We start from the raw sequence: 12,817 nt of genomic DNA, 5'->3' as shown, positions 1-12,817 counted from the left end.
GGGTCCTTCTGAGGGTCACTCTTCAGGGACCCCCATTGCCCTGTGAATCCTGAAACAAAACAAGAGCATCTCTTCTCCTTGGAGAAATCTCCTCTGGTGGAATGCAGCCGTCTCCCTGCAAAGCAAGCTCACATCGTCAAAGGAGCACCCATGCCAGCAGCACCCCCCCACCATGCCCAGCAGCCCCCTGCGGCTGAGACGAAGCATACCAGCCAAGTGCTGCAGGGTTCTAACTGCCATGACACAGCGAGTCACTTTCATCTCCTAGCAGCTCTACGAACTCAGTACAATCACTACCCCATTTTACAGATACAGAAACCTGAGGCGACAGAAGTAGCATGTGGTAGAGCCTGGATGTGTACTCAGGCGCACAGGCCCCAGTGTTCCCGCTCCCCTGCCTACTGTCTCCCTAACGGATTTCACACAAGCCAGGGCCAGAGGCAAACGATTAGTCACAGGCCTGGATGCTATGGCCTTGCCTCAGCCTAAGCCATAGGGGACTTATTAAGTCTTCAAAGATCATGGCTTTTAACATGATACTACTTCATTTTACCCTATGACGGCTGTGGAGACAGTAAAGGAATGAAAGTAAAGATTCCTTATAGCCATTCCTAGACCTGCTACTCTGTCACATCTGGCAATTTACCCTCCTGCTGGAACAACATGGTAAAATACAGATTCCAGGTCAAAGGATCGCAGGTCATGGAAAAGGGAAAAAGCATGAGGTCAGTGAGGTCACCAGAACTGGACTATAATTCCCTGCATGAGACAAGCTCTGCAGGGATCAGGAGACCCAGGACCACAAGGCTCTCTAGGACAAGAGAATTCCTGGAAAAGAATGCAAAGACCCAAAAAGGGAGGATGACAAGCATGGGGAGCAGGGAGAGGAAACAAGGCAGAATCTGGGGGCGGGGGGCTGTAAGCAGAGCCATTGCACTCAATCTGAGTGCATTCTGGTCCTAAAAGCCTGAGCCCAACCATTACTATGTGTGTAGTTCAGACTCCCAGAGACAGCACCTGCACCTGCCCACATGCCCAAGCCAGAGGCAACCTTTCCTTCCTCTCCACTGAATATCACCCCAAACTGCAAGGTTCACCTCAAAGCCACAATTGGAAATCGGGTCTTCAGACTCATCTGGAAGACACAGTCTGGCTGGGGAAGTGGGAGCCTAAGGAGACAGGCAGAGAGCGGCCAAACCCTCAAGCCAGGTGCCCACGCCTTCCTCCTCCTACCACACCCAGTCTCCAGTTTCCCGAAGTCTGCCCCGGCCCCCACCGCCATGACCTCTTCCATCTCTCAACATGAGTCAGTCCAATCATCAATCAGTGAATCAGTCTTCTAGAAAACTTGGTATCTCCAGGCCCACACCTGTGATGGTCCCCCAAGCCCTTCTTTTTGATGGACCCAAGAAGTAGCTCAGATAAACATCGGGGCGGGGGGGGGGGGGCAAGAGAGAAAGGATTCTTTTTTTTTTTTTTTAAACTCTCTCTATATATGAACACAATCCACACCCTTCCTCTGCCCACACCTCCCCAGGTTTTCGGCCCTCCCTTCTGAGTACCTTCCCCGAATGTCCCCAGGCAAAGAGGCAGGCTGCAGCAGGCCCCTTGGATTCCCAGCACAGATGACAGGGGTCAAGTCCCACATCCTTCTCCTCCTCATGAGGCCTCAGCACCATACCCCAACCTAACCCAGACCCATGCTTCCAACAGAAAAAAAGGACAAAACCCATCATTAGCCCTCATGTTCTGTCCTCAGACCTCTGGTCAGAGGCAAAAGGACCCTGCTCCCCAATCTCCAACTTGAGAAAAGATGGTCCCGGGGTGCCTGGGTGACTCTGTTGGTTAAGTGGCCAACTCTTGATCTCAGGGTCATGAGTTCAAGCCCCAAGTGGGCTCCATGCCCAGTGTGGAGCCTACCAAAAAAAAACAAAAAGGAAGGGAAGGAACAAAGAAAGAAAAGATGGTCCTACAGGGCACTCACCTGGAACCCTCCGGAGAACCTCTCCTTTTCTGGCCCTGGGGAATTCCCAGGACTCAGCAACATTCCCTTCTGGTCCTCCCTCCCCAGCCAGCGGGCTGCTGAGGAGAAGGCAGGAGAAGGAGGGGGGCACTCGCTGGACAACCCTCTGTGTGGGCTGACTCTGGAGACGCCCCAGAAAGCAGGTTGCTTCAGAGAGGCTGGCTCCAGGTGCGGAGGAGGCTGATGTCATCCTTTCACCTTCCGCCCCTCACCCCCACCCGAGCAGCGGAAGCCTGACACACCTGTCCTAGAGGCAGGCAGGGAAAGAGCAGGGGGCTCTCCCAGAGGCAACTGCTCCAACACCCGCCAGCCCTGCACACCTCCCCAGGGGCTCCTTTCATCTCTCAACTGCCCCTCCTACCCGGTCCAAAGGCTCTCCAAACCTGGCCAGCCAGCGCCTTGGACCTTCCCCAGAAGGCCCCCGAGTCCCCTGTTAGGACGTCCACAGAGAGGGTATCAGTAGGAAGAAACAGAGGAGAGCTACAGCCTCTCCAGACAAGCATGGCAGGAGCAAGGGGAACGGCCGCAGAGATCTCACACCAGGGCGCAGAGCTCACTCAGCTGTGCTGTCACCCACAGCCCAGCACCGCCCCATGCCTGGCTCTTGCCTGGCTCTTCCTGTCGCTCCCCCTCCACCACAGGTGTTGGGGGGGACCACCTTTCACCACAGCCCCAGGGGCTTTCCATGGGACAGGAGGATCCCTTTGAGGGTCTGGCTCCTTGTCCCTTTCCAGAGCAGCTTCGTCACTGGGGGCCCTTCCCACCCCTCACCCACCCCTTCCCAGAGACTCAGGGGCTCTAAGCACCCTAAGGCAGGACAAGGGAAGGCTCCCTGGGGAGTGACTGTGTTCGATTTGTTCCATGTGAGCAACGTGACTGTCACAGAGGCTGTGCAAACAGTGTCATCAGGATTTCTGGGCCACAAACCCAGGCCAGCTGGCTCAAAGTCATTTCCCCTCACGAATTTATATTCCCTTGTGAATTCCTTTTCCCACCACCCCAGAACAGCAGGGGCCACCAAGTGCGGCTGGGTCTTTGAAGCAGGACTTCAGCTGCTGGGAAGGAAAGGGGATAGTGGCTACCAATGGAGCCTTCCCACCTGAATTCTGGGAGGAAGTCTGGGCCTACAGACGAAAGTCCAGAAAACTTCCTCAGCCTGGCCTTGGAAGGGAAGGCCCTGGCATCTTGTCTCAGTGGGAGGACCACCCACCCGCGCCTCACTAACCCCACCACCTCCTAGCCCTGACACTTTCTCATGTGGTTTCTCAGAGCTGGAATGTGTCCCAGATCGTCTCTCCCTACACAAATTCGGTCAGATAACCTCCATCAGAAAGGCCTCCTCAACCACTTCTGGAGCATCCAACACACATACTACTGTAGACTTCACCCCTCCAACCGCCCTCCCCCCAAAGAATAAGCACACCCTAATCGTCCCTGGATATAAAGGTCCTATGGCTGTTGTTTTATATGACAAAAGAGACTGTGCAGATGTGATCAAGTCAAGGATCTTAGGATTGGGAGACTACCCCTAGGTTCCCCGGGTGAGCCTGATGCAATCCCAAGGGTCCTTACAAGAGGGATACAGGAGTCAGAAGTTGATGTGACAACAAAAGCAGAGGGACAGACAGAAAGAGGCTGCCAGCTTTGCAGATAGAGGAAAGGGACCACCAGCAAAGGATCTGGACGGCTTCAGAGCCTGGGAAAGGAGAGGAAACAAATCCTGGAGCCTCCAGAAGGAACAGAGCCATGTGGATCCAGATTCAGTTCTGAACTCCAGAACTTTAAGGCAGCAAATACATGTTGTTTCAAGCCACGAAGCTTGTGGGGTTTGTTACAGCAGCCAGAGAACAATAATACACACTTCTCTTAACTCTACTGACCCTGAGTACCACTTCAGGTGCTGGTACTTGAGGTTTCGTATGTGCATGCTTTTCTTCTGGACTAGACAGTGCAAGTCAGTGGGGCCGGGCCTGCGTTCCTGTGCCCTTCCTTCACCCCCGCCCCCGAGAGCAACGTACACGGAGGTGCTCAATAAACACCTGCGGAAGGTCTGCAGGACTGTACAGCAGCACCTTTCACCAGTCCCACAGTCTGGTGAGAGAGAAACGGTGGTCAAAACCAAGGGCTGGACTAGATCCTCCCAAACTAACACGTTTCCACATTAGTCACTACCAAGAGGTTTCCAGTCTGTCAAGAGGTACCCAGGAACAGGGACTGCTTATTCATCCTAGCAATCTTGTTCTACTTGGCCCCAGACAAGGGACTAGAGCAGGGGCATAGCTGCCTTGCTGTCATGCCACATACCAAGTGACCAGCCACAAAAAAACTGAGAGGAAGGGAAAAGTGGCCAAGGAGCCACTTTGGAATTTATAGAAGAGACTATAATAAGGGCCCCCTACAAACAGCCCAGGAAAAGCTGTCTACCAGGATGTTTCATAGCATACATACTAAAGGCCAATGAGAGCAATTACTATCGCTCACAGCCAGGGTAAGTCAACAGAAATAACACAATGGTTGGGAGGGGAGAGGGGTATGGACATTGGGGAGGGTATGGGCTACGGTGAATGCTGTGAAGTGTGTAAACCTGGCAATTCACAGACCTGTACCCCTGGGGATAAAAATACATTATATGTTTATAAAAAATAAAAAATAAAAATTAAAAAAATAACACAATGTTGCCAGAAGATGGAGCAGCTAAACCCGGGGCTAGAAATCACAGACAAATTCGGTGTTCTAGAGGCCCCACCTCTCTCATCACTAGACAAAAAGGCCCTGGGACTTCCACTCCTTACCAGCAAACTTCAGGAAACTCTCCCTGCAAATCAGCCATCTTGTCCCCGTGACAGGGCTGGGCAGAAGCTGCGGGTTTTGGGGCCTCTCAGCTAGAGTCGGGGTGGGGAGGAAACTTGAGCCAATGCCTTCAACAGTTGCAGCATTTACTGTTGCATCACGTTCAAAGGCCCTGGAGAATCTCGGCAGAAAGCAAGTAGGAACAGAGGGGTCCCACCAGGACCCTCTAAGTCCCTAGCAGAGGAGGAGAGAGAAGCACACACACGTGTGACCAGGAGTCTGCAAAGCAGAGGTTACACACACTAAACGGCTCCACAGTCTCCGCAGCCAGGCAGATCTGGTCTAAAACCCAACGACTCCACCTGGACTGGCCCTATGTGGCCTTGGGCAAGCCACCTCACCTCCCGGAGCTTCAAGTTCCTCATCTGTGAAATGAGAACAAAAGTACCCACCTGACTGGTCCCCCAAATGGAGAGGATGCGAGCCAAGCTCTGCCACACAGTGAAGCCACCCTAAATGGCAGGATGACAAGGACGGAGAAGTTATTATTTGTTCCACAAGCACTAGGACAAGTGTTTTTTTTTTTGTTTTGTTTTTTTTTTGTTTTTCTGATTTGGGCCTATAATTTTTACCCACATCTCACATGAAGAATAAAGATAAAAGTTCAACTTGGTGAACTAGCATGACCTAATCCTCCCCCACCAGCCATCCAGCATGTACAATCCCAATGCTGACTCCAACCATGATCTTACACGGGAAAATATCAAACAATTCAGCTGGAAAGGCAGAGTCTGGTATCCATAGCCAACAGAAGGGCAAAGCAGAAGATGAAGTCTAAGTGAGTCAGAGCCCTTTGTTGCAGCAGGCAGGCCACATTCCTCAGGGCTCCACAGGGAAAAACAACGTGTCCTGCTAGGAGCTGAAGAGGAACAGAAAGACAGAGGACAACAGGGGCAAGCAGGAACAGAACTACAGGAAATGGAAGGTGGCAAAGGCACAAATAAGTGACCAGTCGCAACCATCCTTGACACTAGCCCTTGTGTTTTAAAGAAAAAACAAAATCCAGCTGCAAGACGGACATGTGAAGAACCAGGACATAAGACAAAAACTCAAGGTACTGGGAAAAGCCTTGCTGCTCACCCATTTCCTAAATCACAGGGAATATCAAAGAAGGCGGGGAACAGCACAAATGACAAAGTGAGCATGAGTGAGCCCCGGACTCCGGGTAGCACTGTCCCAACCCCACCCCAGCCCTGCTGTTCAGCAGCGGGGGGATGAGGGAGAGAGGCAGTGAGCCGTCTGCGCCACAGCAGACGAGCGCGCCCACCCTCCCGTGCAGGGAGAACAGTCCCTGCCCTGCCTAGGTCGTGAGCTGCAGCATTCACTGGACAAGTATTTTCAAGCACTCACTTTGCACAAAGACACTCTGGCAGCCTTCTGGGAGACAGAGATGAATCACACACAGAGCTCGCACTCTTGAGGGTTGATCCTCTCTCTGGAGAAGCAAGACAAGTGCCCCAATAACAAAAGGCGTGGAGAGTGGGGTCGTGGGCAATCTGGGGGTTCAAGGCTGCCTCCGGTTTGGCAATTCGTTCCATGCTTCTGAGCATGATGCTAGGCCCTGGGGATAATGAAATGAGTGTGACATTCGGTTTGAGGAACCGAATTCTAGAAGGAAAAAGAGCCCTATAAACAAATTCTCCGCCAGGCAACACCTTCAGTGCTATACAGAGGTAAAAATACAGAAACTGTGCTGGCAGAAGAGGGAGTAGCTGGTACTACCTGGGGCATCTGGGCAGCTTTAAAGGAGGTGAGGCTTCAGCTGAACCTTGAATGATGAATAAGCTTGTACTTGCCAAGTGATGAAGAAATGAGAGGGTCCCAGGGACAAAGGCAGCAGCATGGGAGAGTTCAGTCCTTAAAGGCCCAGGACCTCCCAAGGACCCGGGGTAGCTGGCAGCAAGAGGCCAGGCTGGAAGGCGTCGGACAGACTAGAGAACGCATGGGCGGTAGTTCTGTGGGAAGGACACGCCAGAGCCACACCTGGGAAAACTACCACCAACCACAGAGATTCTCAGACTGAGAGCTGAGGTGTGAGAATGGGCCCCAAGAAAGCACAAACCACACATGGCTTTGGCACCAGGTGTCTGTAGAGCCAAAGAAGTGTTTGGGAAGAATCCAGAGGTCCAAGAAGGTGCTGACTGTTCAGAGAGAGCATCAGGGAGGAGAAAGAGAGAATGACCCAAGGAAGCATCTGCTAGAAAGAACAAGACCTATTCCAACCTTGTGTGGCCGCAGGGGGAGCAATGAGGATCCAAGAAAAGGTGAAGAAACAAAGCTCCGTGTAAATCACATGCTTCTGAAAGCAGGAAGAGAACACCGACTGTAGAAAATGGAGATCTGGGGGCTTCGCTGGAAGAAAATGTCCCACTGGGATCCCAGGCCAAAGGCGAGGGGTTGGTCAGAACCACCACCTGAGGGTTTCCTCCCTTCCCCCAAATTCTCACTTTCCCTCCCCAAGCAAATCAGAATTAGGGGATAAGGCTGCCAAAAAGGCGGCTCCCCCAAACACAATTTCCACTCTAATTCCAAGCATGACCATGCAGACCCAGAAAAGTGCGTTCGTTCACGTGAGCAACGCCCTTTTGTGAACTGCTGCCACCTGTCAAACCACCCTGGCCTGCCCCACTTCTTGGGCATTATAGCAAAAGTGCACTGATGAACCCTCCACCCCAATATCTTCCCCAGATGCTGATCTCGGGCCTAGTGCCTGACCCAAGAGGTCAGGCAGACTTCATAGACTCCCGCAAGTGTCGGCTCTCAAAGGCACCAGCCCTTCACAAGCAAGGCCTCATACACTTCCCCTCACAGAACCCTCTCCCAGAGCCCAAGGCGGCCCCTCTCCACTCTCCACCCCACAGCACCTGCCTCCACCCCCCAGGGCCCTCACCTTCCCCTCTAAGGGGCCTCAACCAGGGAAGCCCAAGAAACTCATCCAACCAGTTCCCAGGTGGGAGGAAAGGAGATTTGTCCCTCAGCTGAGAAGTTAGGAGACCAGAACACAGTCCAGAGGGGTGGCTGTCACCAAACCCCAGGGTCTCGGGTGAAGGGATGCACGTGGTGAGAAGCAGCACAGCCCAGGCAGCCCGCTCTCGCTCCTGAAAAAGCAAGGCCTTGCTTCAAGGTAAAAAACCCAGCCAAGACAGGGCAGCAACCTGGCCCCCGCTCTCCCCACTCCTGTGGCCCGCAGCTCCAGAAGTGGTGGTGGTGGGCACAGCCCCTGCCCAGCAGTGTCCATCCGGGATGAAACAGAGTTGGGAGAACTTCCTTTCACTTGCTGTCCTGCCACCACTTGATTTTATCCAAACTAACCACCCTTTGTGGACTCTGGGAAAAAGAAACTTCAGGAAGAAAGTTGGAGATTAACTCTGCTTTTCCCACCGTGTGTACGCTTTGGTGCTGGGTCCCTCCAACAGTGGCCCCTTCTCTAAACCACCCAACGCTGCATGTTCAGAAATCAGAAGGGCCTCTGAAACCCCAGCAGATTTGCCCGCAGTCTCCTCTAAAAAGGAACACAGGATTGTCTCACTCTCGCCCAGCCACAACTGACTAATCCACTAGAAGAAACCAGGGCAGGAGAGAAGGAAGAACAATAGGTCTCCTATACCTGCATCCATGGGGTTCCTCAGTTTCTGAACCCCCAAGGGAGAAACCTACCTTTTGCCCCCAAACCTGTGGCTGGCCAGGTTTCACGAGGGAGTTTATAAAGGCCTGGAGGCCCAGAGCTCAGAGTCCTCATCAGGCCCCCTTGTACTCCCCAGCCTGGCCTCAGCGGGGTACCTACCGCTTTCCTCAAAAGGGCTCCCATCAGGGGCGCCTGGGTGGCTCAGTGGTTTAAGCCTCTGCCTTCGGCTCAGGTCATGATCTCAGGGTCCTGGGATCAAGCCCCGCATCGGGCTCTCTGCTCTGCAGGGAGTCTGCTTCCTCCTCTCTCTCTGCCTGCCTCTCTGCCTACTTGTGATCTCTCTCTCTGTCAAATAAATAAATACAATCTTTAAAAAAAAAAAAAAAAAAGGGCTCCCATCGGAGCACAGAGCACCAGGGAGGGCCACCTGGGGCCTGGCAGTCGAGCAGTTAACAGGCTTGGGGCAAGCAGCGAGCTGCCACCAACAGCCTCGGGAATTAAAGTGCCCGCCGCCTCCTGCAAAACCTCTTCAATAAATGTCCTATTCAGAACCACTTCCGCGTGTGGGTCCTACTTGCTGCATTTCTTTCATTCCTGATTCCTGGGAGGACTCTGACAGAGGAAATGAGGCTCCTCTCCCTCACTCAGCAGGTCCCCCTGAGTGAGGACCCCCATCACATCTGGCAGGTAAGCACTGCCCCACTGAGGACATGCAAATCTCTGAGCCATTAAACACAAGGGGACACTGACTACAGGAAGTCAAACCCCGAAGAAGACACTTGAACAAAGCCAGATCATTCACCAGCACAACAATACTCCATTTATGTGCCTCCTCCCCCACCCCAGGTCCTCAAAGCCGAAGGATATTAACCCTTGTCCTTACAAGAGCGAGGAGCCAGGGGCAGGAGCAGGGGTAGGTGGGCAGCAGGCGGTTCACAGATCAGGAAACGGAGGTACCAGTGGCTCCCAAAATTCCAGCCTGGAATCCCAACTAGCATGTCATCAGGCTGCACCAGGCCCTGTGCTCAACACAGTCCCTACGGAATCTCCTCCCAACAACCCCAAGGTCCAGAGCTACGTGCTCACTTACCCAAGGGCCAACAGGGACGTAGGAGAGACAACCAGGGTTTCCTGGAATCCCGGGGCCTTAAAAGAGGCAGATGCCACTCCCTCAGCCCACTTTGTACCAATTCCCTCGGGCACTTTAAGTTTTACAAACAACACTTTGCTCAGAACAAGTTCTCCCACTGCGGGGCAATCTAAGGGGGCAAAATGGAGTCACCTGGGAATTTATAACTCCCTTTTAGAAGCTTCTAGAAGGAATGACTTATGTGCCCATTGAGCGTGGCCCAATGACAGGTGCACAGGCTGCCTTTCTCCACCCTGTCACTGTGAGGGATACTCATACTCAGGGCAGATCCATGATGAGCAAGTCCCTAAAGTGTCTTCTGTGAATGCTCTCTCTTCTTAACTCAGGTACAACTTCCTACAGCTAGGAACCAGATCTTGTTGTACCTTTTTGCCTCCATGTCTTCTGACACTCAAATACCTATTGCTGACTTGGGGAGCTGTGCAAACACATGCCAGAAAAAGGCCGAAATAAAGCACACGGGGTAGATGGTATTTTCTGAGCTCTTATGTGACAAAAAGACATCCCCAGTGGAGGCCCAGAAAAAGGTTTGGGAACAGAGAGCCAAGCCATTCACCTCTTCTTGACTGCCTGGTCAGACCCAGCCCAGCTGAGGGCTGTAGAATCGAGGCTGAGATGACTTCCATCTGCAAGCAGGATTACTAAAACCCCTAACGTTTATTGGCACTATAAGCCACGTGCCCAGTCGTAGGAACACAGTAATACGTAAGACAAACCCTTGCTATCAGGAGCTTACCTTCCAGTGGGGAAGGACATAAAAGGCAGACAAATGTCTAAGATATTTCTGAATCGCGATAAGTGTCATAAAGATAAAGCAGAGAAAAGAGTAGGGCTTTCTCTCTAATAAATAAAAATAAAATCTTTTTAAAAAATGATGGAGGGGCGCCTGGTGGCTCAGTGGGTTAAGCCTCTGCCTTCAGCTCAGGTCATGATCTCAGGGTCCTGGGTGGAGTCCTGCTCCCTGCTCAGTGGGACTATTTATCCCTCTCCCTCTGACCCTCCCCTTGCTCAGATGCACTCCCAGGCTCTCTCTCTCAAAAATATAAAAATAAATGTTAAAAAAAAAAAAAAGGAGTAAGTTGGGGGATGGGGTGTTATTTGGTCAAGAGGTCCAGGAAGACTCTGAGGAAGTAACTCTTTTTTAAATTTTTTTTATTAACACATAATGTATTATTTGCCCCAGGGGTACAGGTCTGTGAATCGCCAGGTTTACACACGTCACAGCACTCACCATAGCACATACCCTCCCCAATGTCCACAACCCCACCACCCTCTCCCGAACCCCCTCCCCGCAGCAACCCTCCGTTTGTTTTGTGAGATTAAGAGCCTCTTATGGTTTGTCTCCCTCCCGATCCCATCTTGTTTCATTTATTCTCTTCCTACCCCGCCAACCCCCTCCCATGTTGCCTCTCAACTTTGAGGAAGTAACTCTTGAGCAGAGTCCTGTTTCAGAAGCAGGCAGACATGCAAAGTTCTGGAAAAGCCTTCCAACAATCCTTTCCTCTACTGCACTTCAGCCACCCACCCACCCCTTTTATGTCCTAGATCTCATCATCACAAGTAGACTTCCAAAACACCTTACTTTTAAGCATCCCACTCTTGGCAACCACTGAAGAGGAGCTGAGTATAAACATTAATAACCATACAACAAAATAAGCCATCACAAGGGAGTAAAAAGATGGAACAAACTGTTACTCCAAGAGCTAAAAGAAAAATCTGGGCACCCGGGTGACTGAGACAGTAGAGCATGTGACTTGGTTTCAGCTCAGGTCACGACCTCACGGGTCATGGGATCAAGCCTCTGTAGAGCTCCATATTCAATAGGGAGTCTGCTTGAAGAATCCCTCTGCCCCTCCTCCTGTCTCTCTCAAATAAATAAATCTTAAAATAAAGAAATAAATAAATTTCCCAATAAAGAAAAGCCCAGGACTAGATGGCCCCACTGGTGAATTCTACCAAATACTTAAAGGAATACCAATCCTTTACAAAACTCTTCCAAAAACAGAAGAGGAAGGAACACTTCCCAACTTATTCTATGAGGCCGTATTACCCTGAGATCAAGAGCAGACAAGATATCACAAGAAAAATGCTACAGTCTAAAATCCCTAATAAAGATGCAAAGAATCCCCAGCAAAATACTAACAAATAGAAACCAGTAATGCATAAAAAGGAGTATACACTATGACCATATGGATTTATCCCAGAAATACAAGATTGGATTAACATCCAAACATCAATTAACAGAATTCAAGACATTAATAAAGTACAAAACCACCTGATAATCTCAGTAGACCCAAAAGAAACATTTGACAAAATCTGATACCTTTCCACAATAAAAACACATCGACAAACTAGGAAGAGAAGGGAACATTCCATTCCTTATAAAGAGGATCTACAAAACCTGCAGGAGGTGCCCGAGTGGCTCAGTCATTAAGCGTCTGCCTTGCGCTCAGGTCCTGGGATGTAGCCCCTCATCCGGCACCCTGCTCGGTGGGAAGCCTGCTTCTCCCTCTCCCACTAGCCCGGCTTGTATTCCCTTTCTTTCTCCTTCTCTGTCAAATAAATAAAATCTTTAAAAAAAAAAAAAAAAACTATAAGTATTTCATACTTTTTTTTTTTTTTTGGTACTTCATACTTAATGGAGAAAGACTGAATGCCTTTCCCCTAAGATCAGGAGCAAAACAAGGATGTCCCCTCATGCCATTTCTATTCAACACTGTACTACAGTTCTAGCCAGGGCAATTAAGCAAGAAAAAAACATAAAAGACATTCAGATTGAAAAGGAAGAAGTAAAACTATCTCTATTCACAGATGACATAATCTTATATATAGAAAACCCTAGGAATCCACTATAAACCCACTCGTCCTAATGAAAGAGTTCAGCAACATGGCAGGATACAAGATCAACACACAAAAATCAGTTTTATTCCTATACACTGGCAGTGAACAATCCAAAAATGAAATTAACAAAGAAAACAATACCATTTATAAGAGCAGCAAAAAGCATAAAATACTTTGGAATACATTTAACAAGAGCAGTGTAAAACTTCTATACTGGAAACCACAAAACACTGTTGAAAGAATTAAAGATTTTAATCAATGGAACAAAATTTCATGTTCTGATCCATCAAAACAGTTAACATTGTTAAACTAGCAGTATTCACCAAAT

General features: G+C 50.4%; 1 protein-coding gene across 7 annotated transcripts in view; it reads right to left on the bottom strand.

Annotated features, from left to right (window-relative positions):
* PLEKHG3 (pleckstrin homology and RhoGEF domain containing G3) overlaps positions 1 to 12,817 on the bottom strand; it is a 69,158-nt gene that overhangs the window by 18,212 nt on the left and 38,129 nt on the right. Inside the window, exon 2 of one of the 7 annotated variants that reach the window (XM_046008569.1) lies at positions 5,266 to 5,325. The exons of the other annotated variants lie outside the window; for them this stretch is intronic. The gene's annotated coding sequence lies outside the window, so the exon portion shown is untranslated. The remainder of the gene's footprint in view (positions 1 to 5,265; positions 5,326 to 12,817) is intronic. 7 annotated transcript variants of the gene reach the window in all.

Source organism: Meles meles, chromosome 6 (genome assembly GCF_922984935.1).
Source record: "Meles meles chromosome 6, mMelMel3.1 paternal haplotype, whole genome shotgun sequence".
In the NCBI taxonomy this organism is placed as follows: Eukaryota; Metazoa; Chordata; class Mammalia; order Carnivora; family Mustelidae; genus Meles; species Meles meles.
This window is presented reverse-complemented; position numbering and strand designations above follow the sequence as displayed.